This window comes from Alosa alosa, unplaced genomic scaffold (assembly GCF_017589495.1).
Source record: "Alosa alosa isolate M-15738 ecotype Scorff River unplaced genomic scaffold, AALO_Geno_1.1 AALO_1.0_unplaced_7, whole genome shotgun sequence".
In the NCBI taxonomy this organism is placed as follows: domain Eukaryota; kingdom Metazoa; phylum Chordata; class Actinopteri; order Clupeiformes; family Clupeidae; genus Alosa; species Alosa alosa.
In genome coordinates this window covers 8,616-15,265 of record NW_025962873.1, presented here as the reverse complement: position 1 = coordinate 15,265, position 6,650 = coordinate 8,616, and positions in this window count along the sequence as shown.

Sequence of the window (6,650 nt, the reverse complement as noted above, 5' to 3'; positions counted from 1 at the left end):
TATTAAATATTTTATTAATTTTATAATATTTATCTGTAAAATTTGATATAACTTTATATAATAATCATATATTTTCTGAATCTTTTTCTAATTTATTATTATCCTATATATCATATATAATTGATATTATCTAACTTATCTAATCAAATAATTTTTTATCAAATTTAAATATAGTATAATAAGTTACATTTTTATATATTTCTTTTCAATTATTATTAATATCATCTAAATAATTTTTTATATTATATTTATGGTTTAATATTATCTATTCTTTGTCTTCTATATTTTTATATCAAGACTTATTATTATTTATTCATATACTAATATCATTCTATATTTTTTCTACTTTTTCTATATCAGTTAATATAATATTCTTTATTATTGTTATTAATATAATAAGTTTTATCATTTATAGTTTAGTTATATATAATTAGGGATTTAAAATATTTTTAACATAAGAATTATAAAAAATATAATAATTATTTTAATTATAATAATTTAAACATAATTAATAAATTTATAATTGATGAAGTTTTTTTGTATTTTGAAACTCTTTTAATCAATAATTAATGAATAATAATACTTATTATATAAAGAAAAATAATTAAAATAAAAAGAATAGAAAAACAATAAGAATCAACTAACTTCAATATATAAAATAAAATAAGAATCTAATATATAAATAGATGTATAATATAAAAAATAAAAAAATTATTAGGAACTAAAAATAAATAATAGAACTATTTCATATAAATTATATATAATAAAATAAACTATGAATTAATTAATAGAAATAATTAAAAAATCATAGATAACTATATTAAGAAAAATTAAATATAATATAAGAACTAGTATTATATTCATATAATAATATATATAGGTTCGATAAAAAATTCAATCTAAAAAAACAAAATAAATATAAATAGAATAATAGAAAAAATCAATATATATACTTAATATAATTTTAAAAAGAGAAAAAATAGATAAAAAGAATAATAAGTTTATTAAATTCTGATTTTTTTCTAATTAAATTCTAATGATATAGAAGAAATTAAAATACTAAAAAAATTGATTATAGAAAAATTAACAAATAGCCCAATATAAATTACTCTTATTTCTATAAAAATATATAAAATAAAATTAATAATAAAGGTTAAAATAACTTTAAACAAATATATAATGAAAATATTGATAAAGATAATCTAAATAAATTACTAAATATTAAGAAAATATTTAACTTTACTATAGATAAATTAAAATAAATTCAAAAAATTTTATTAACTTTAACTTTAAATATAAATTAGAAATTAAAATAAAAAGTATAGATAATAAAGTATTTAAATATAAAAGAAGATGTGTTAATAAAAAAAAGTTATAATAAAAAAATCAATAATTAATATATAATATGATTAGACTTTAAAAGGATTATAATAACCTTGATTATGATTATATTATTTTAATATTCAAAAATTTAAAAATGTTAAAATTTATAATAAAATAAATTAAATATATATTAAAAATGTGAAAAACATATTTAATATATAATAAATTAATTAATATCGAAATTAGAATTTGGTTAAGTTTAAAAATAAAAACTATTGAACCAGATACTATATAATATAAAATAATTCATATACTTTATAATAATGATTTAAAAATATTTATGAATTAGTTAAGACTTAAAATATTAATTAAAAAAAAAATATTAGAAATCTATAATAAATAAAGGGGTTAAGATTAATTAAAAAATTATTTTTATGTAATAATATAATTAAAAATTCAAAATGATTATAAGTTTATATATATCTATTGGAATTACTTATTAATATATATAATAGAAAAATAAAGTAAAATAGATAAAAAAAAAAAATAAAGAGAATAAATAAAAAATAAAATAGAAGTAAAAAAAAAATAGAAAATATAATTTAATAGATATAAAAGATAGTAATAACTAATTAAAAAATAGAATAAATAAATTATATAAAGAATATAGATTAACATTACTATATATAACCTATATATATGAAGTTAGAAAAATATAGATCATATCATTAGTAAATATACAAGTCTATTAAACTATGAATATAAATCATGATATAATAATATATAATAGTATCATTTTTAAATTTTAAAAATAATTAGAAATAAGTAAAAATATAGAAATTAAATGAGAAAAATTTAGAAAAGACTTATTGAAAATAAAAAAAGAAAAATAATAAAAAATTATTTAATAGAAAAAACTAGTAGAAAAATATATTTCAATAGATCATATAATATAAATATATTTATTATAAAAATTATTATAAATATTATATGATTTACTAAAGACTATAAAATAGAAAATAAAATTAAAATAACAAAGAGTTTAAAAATAAATTATAGAATAGAATAGAATGAAATATAATATAATATTTTTATGGTTCCTATTGTATATATATAGTAGATCTAAAAATAAATAATAAAACTTTATATATAAATTAAATTTTTAAATAATAACTATATTCTAATCAAATAATCTAAATAAAATATTTAAATTATTCCAATCTTATAATTTTTTTATTATCTAATATAATTTCTAATATCTACTTTTTGAAGTTATTTATCTAAAATAATATTTAATCTAATCTCAATTATCTTTTATTAATATTTTATCTAAATTATAAAATTTAGTTATTAACTATATATTATAAATAAAAATATATTATCAATATTATATTATATTTTTATTCAATCTAGAAAGAAATTAATTTTAACTCTAATAGTTTTTTATATAAATAACTTATTTTATATTTTTTATAATATATTATATAAATTAACTTATTCTTTATTTTTAAATATAATATTAACTTATAAAAATTTTATAAGTATATATATTATTATTAATTAATAATTAATTAATATTACTATATTTATATTTATTTACTATCTACTATTAAAATATTGATATTTCTTATTTATTATCTTCTAACTTAATTAAACTAGTATTTTCTATTCATAATTTATAATACTAAAATATTTAAAAATATATAAATTAATAAATATTATAATTAATTATTAATTTTTCTTTATTAAGAAGATTTTTTGATTTAGTACTTCTAATTTTATATTATTACATTCTCTCTTACTTATTATCAATTTTTTTTATCTAACTCTTATCTATCTTTACATTTAATCCATCTCATAACATAACTATTATAACTTCTTCTAAAAGATCTTATTATCTCTTTTATTAATAATATAATTCTTAAAAATCTAATATTTATATGCCTCAGTAGTAGTAATTATAAATAATATATATAATAAATTAATCATTATTAATAAAATATATTCAATTAATATTTTAAAAATTTAATAATAAATAAAAATATTAATAAACTATTACTAATAAATATAATAAACATTAGATTTTTTTAATATCTAATGATTTTTTATTTATTTAATATTAATTATTAATAAAATTCATTTGATTAATACCATCTTTCTTTATAAATAATAGAGAGTATCTCTTAATATTAAAGTCTATATATAAATATATGTTTATATATAAGATTACTAATATATATTTCTTTTCTATATATCTATTTTAAATAATAACTATATTATCTTAGGTAACTACTATTGGAGAATATATTATATTACTTTGAATTTGTTTATTTTATTTAACTTATTATCTATAATTAATATTTTTTCTTTTCTAGATCTTATTACTATTAATAAATAAGATATATATTAATAATATTAAATTTATTTTTAATTATAATCTTGTTTATATAATATTTTTAATTTAAAACTTATTATAATGTCTTATATCACTTTATTGATTACATTTGTTTTTATAAAAATATTGTAATATTATATTATATTTAGTAACTATATAGCCAACTATTTTACTTAATTTCCTATAACTAGAATATTTATTATTGTTATAAGAAAAGAGATTTTTGTTCTATTAATTAAATATTGACTCTCTTTTTATAATAATACTATTCTTTTCTTTATTCAGAAAGAATAATATATATATATATATATATATATATAATTTAAATTTAACTCTTACTATATTTTATTCTAATTTATCTTTTCTTTAAAATTATTTTTTAGTTTCTGATTCTATTTATTATGTATTTAAATAAAAATAATTAAAAGAAAAATATCTATTACTTAGTTAATTATATAATTTATAAAAATTTAATTTAATTAAGATAATTGTAGAATATATTTATTTTTATCCACTAATAATTTTGATATATTATTTATTATTATACTACTAATATTATAAATGTAATAACTATTATTATTCTATGTATATTTATTTTTTCCTGTTTCTATTCTTTTATTAAAATAATCTATTTCATTATTTTAACATATAATAAAATATTTTTATTATGATAAATTTCTTCTTCATTTATATCTATTAATAATTTTGATATATTATTTTTAGTTATATTATATAGATTAATAAATTCTTCTATGTTACTATTTACTATATCTAAATCTATATTATTCTCAAATATAATTTTTAATAAATTTAATTGATCTATATGAGTATGATTAAAAAGAGAATTCATATCTAAATTTCTATATATTTGTAATATAATTTTATTAGATATATTATCTATATATTTTTTTCTTAATTTATAATAAATATTCTATATTATATATTTGGAATCATATATTATATCTTTTATTTTATTTAAATAAGTACCATTATTAACTATATTAAATACCTATATAGTATTTAAATATTTTATTACTTCAGTTAAATCTATTCCTTCTTCTTTTAAATAATCTATAAATTTTATAGAACTTTCATCTGATAATGGATAATATATTTCTTTATATAAAAAATCTAATAAAAAATTCTTTATATTATTAAACTATTTATTTGATATATTATTTCTATTTTTATAAGTAATAGATATATGAAAATTGAATAACTATTTTAATATTAATAATTTTTCATATAATATTACTTTATTATTCGTATTAGATTTTATAATATGATCATTTAATTCTAATAGTTTATTATTTAAATTATATTTTAATTTTTTAATTTTATTTCAATTATTAATACTAAAAACATTTATTTTATTATATAATTTGATTATCTACTATTCTATTTCTAATAATAATTTTAATGTTTTAGATTCTTTATTTTCTTGTAATATTATTTCATAAGTATTGTTATCAAAATTCAAAATATGATAATTATTATAATCGGTATTTGAATTTATTTTATAACATCTTGAATTAAATAATATAGTTTCTAAAATTCATAAATTAGATATATTATCTTTTATTTCTCCTTCATTAATACTATTACTATTATATTAATATTTTTAATTTAATCAATTACTTCAAAAAATATAAAAACTTAATATATTATTAATTACAATATCTATTTTATGATATATATTTATAAAATTTATTATAAGTTTATATAATAATCATATACTTTCTGAATCTAATTTCTAGTTTATTATTATCCTAAATATCATATATAGTTGATATTATCTAATATATCTAATCAAAAAAAATTTTATCAGATTTATATATAGTATAGTAATTAATATTTTTATATACTTCTTTTCAGTTATTATTAATATTATCTAATTTATTTTTTATATCCTCTTTATATGTTAATAATCTCTATTTTTTATCTTCTAATATATTAATAAAGAATTATTGTTTTCTATTCATATACTAATATCATTCTATATTTTTTCTATTTTTTCTTTATCATTTGATATAATATTCTTTATTGCTATTACTATTATTAATATAATAAATTTTATCATGTAGTTAGTTTATATATAATTATTATATAAAATAATTATTATTATTTACCAACTATATTAATAAAAATAATTTTTTTTAATTTTTCTAATCTTAAAAATCTTTTATTATTTAATATATAAGTGTAATATATTTAAATAAATATAAATTTATATTTTATAAAGATAATATTAATCTAATTATTTTATATAATTAAAAATTTTAATTTAATATTTAAAATATTATTTAATTTAAATTTTTTTTTTTTTAATATATTATTTTTTAACTATCTATATTTTTTTTTTTATTAATCTATATTTATTTTATAATTCTATTAATATATATTTCTATATATTAATTATTATATAATATTGCTATATCTTCTATATTTATTTACTATCTATAAAAAATATTAAAATAATTTTATTTTTATTTTTTTTTAGATTATTATATATATATATATTTTAATTAATATCATAATATTTTTATAATTTAATATAATATATCCTAAAGTCTAATAATATTATACTTTTATAATAGTTAGTAGAATAGATCCTAAATATGGTATATTGTATACTATGAATACAGGTCTAAAATCTATTTTCAATACTATTATATTATATTATATATTGACTTTGTTTATATTATATAATAAGAATTTATCATTATATAAGATTTAAATATATTATAGTTTTATTTATTATATTATTTATTAATAATTTATTCTTATATTTTTATTCTATATAATTTCTATACTTTTATATATTATATATAAATAAAATATTTTATTTTTGAATAAATTGTTAAAAAATTTATAAAATATGATATAGCTTAATTCTAAAAAAATACTAAATTAAGTGTAAAAAATAAATTAT